The following is a 1914-nucleotide window of genomic DNA, read 5'->3' on the forward strand; positions in this document are numbered from 1 at the left end:
GGACCCGCCCCAGGACCCGCCCCAGGACCCGCCCCAGGACCCGCCCCAGGACCCGCTGGGTTCAATCAGAAACAAGAGCCCGAGAACGGGGCTTAAAACTCCGCCCCTGGCCCTACCCTAACTCTGACGTCGCAGAAGCAGAAAACCTGCAGTCTTTGGCTGCGACTTGGGCATGGTCTGAAACCTCGCCCTCCCAAACCAAACCCGCCTCCAGCTCCAACCCACTCAGCAGGAGAAGGTACCGTTGGGGCTCGGGCCAAAACTCCTCCCCCAGCCCCGCCCCTCCACGCGCGTTCAGACTGCGGCCCCGCCCCCAGGCCCCGCTGGTCCTCCAGGCGCCGCTACAGGAGGCGGGATTCGCTGGGTGCGCTGTGGCCTTACCAACTGTCATTTTTAACCGCTGGTGACGACACTTTTATTATATCCAGAGACTTCTGGCCCGCTTAGTTACCTCTGCTTCCTTCCCCCATTCGCGGACCAAAACCCCAAGCACAAAAGAGGCTTTGAAGAGAGCTGTTTGGACACGAGGGGAGATTGTGGTGCAGAGCAGAGGACTGAGCACGAATGATGCATGACCCTTCGCAATCTGGGGAAACAAAAATCTGAGGGAAAGGGGGATCGGGCTTAATATTGTAACGCAAACCTCTAAGTTAGAAAATAGCAGAGGGGGAGGAGAGAATTCTTATTTTAAGCAGTCCCCATCTGAAGTAAACCCCACAAAATTGTCTTCGCTATTTCCACTGCCCTTAAAATTCAGATTCTCAGCAATTCTTGCTTGAACAGTCAGTTGCAGCTAACTGGTCTGCCTGTCTGTCCTTTTGATGCGGGATAGAGGCAGAAAAATGTTCACCTTTAGCCTGAAAGGCTTACCTATAGCCTGCATAGTTTCAATAAGGACCAAAGATGTGATGGTGGCTACATTCTTAAAGGATCTCATGACTGCCTGTAAATCTCGCTGATAGTTAATATGGAAATGAATGATAAGCACCAGAGAAATCTTGTGAATGTAGAAATTCAAAGAAGACATTTATAATCTAATACTCCCTGTACACCCACTCCCCCTTGAGCACTAAGCATATAACCACCAGCTTCATGCAGCAAAAGTTCGGCACTTTCTGCCCACTGGTCCTATCTCTGTGTTACTTAAATAAACTTAGCAAGTTGCACCATACAACATCTCAAGAATTCTTTCTTGACCATCACTCAATGATCCCACAACATTTTTGGTGGCCCGTACGGGGACAATGGAGTGAATCCAAGAGTGTCGATGCAACTTAGTAAACCTTCGTTACCCCCAGTGTTTGTTTATTACCTGTTCTTTTTCTTTTTCAGAGATGTTCTGAATAATATGACCCTTTGGAATTTGTCTTGACCAAGTGCTCAGGACAGGACCTCTCGCACATGGCTACGCAACAGGGAGGGAGGGACTCTTGCTGCCTGGCTGGACATTATTACCTCGGCCCTAAAGGCATTGGGCTCAGAAATCACTCTCCTATTTTTCCTGTTCTTTTAATGCATATGTTATTGTCAGGCATGGGGCGGCCACATATGTCTTTAAGACAGCCGCCAATCTCAGGACTCCCATGTAAGGTTTCCCCTAAATAACCAGGCGTGATCCCTTGATGAGCACAAAATCCAAGATAGGTCTGACTGTGTGCTTCCCAAAAGGGACTGGTGGGAACTATTACCTAGTTGGAGCACTCACCCAACAGAAGACTGTTCCCTTGGGACCGGATCATGGATAAAGCTCACAACAAAGTTGCCTGGGGGCATCTGGCTGGCCCAGTTGGTAGAGCATGTGGCTCTTGATCTCAAGGTTGTGAGTTCAAGCCCCACTTTGGGCAAGGGGCCTACTTTAAAAAAAAAGAAGAAAGAAAGAAAGAAAGAAAGAAAGAAAGAAAGAAAGAAAGAAAG

This window comes from Neomonachus schauinslandi, chromosome 4 (genome assembly GCF_002201575.2).
Source record: "Neomonachus schauinslandi chromosome 4, ASM220157v2, whole genome shotgun sequence".
NCBI classification, from domain to species: domain Eukaryota; kingdom Metazoa; phylum Chordata; class Mammalia; order Carnivora; family Phocidae; genus Neomonachus; species Neomonachus schauinslandi.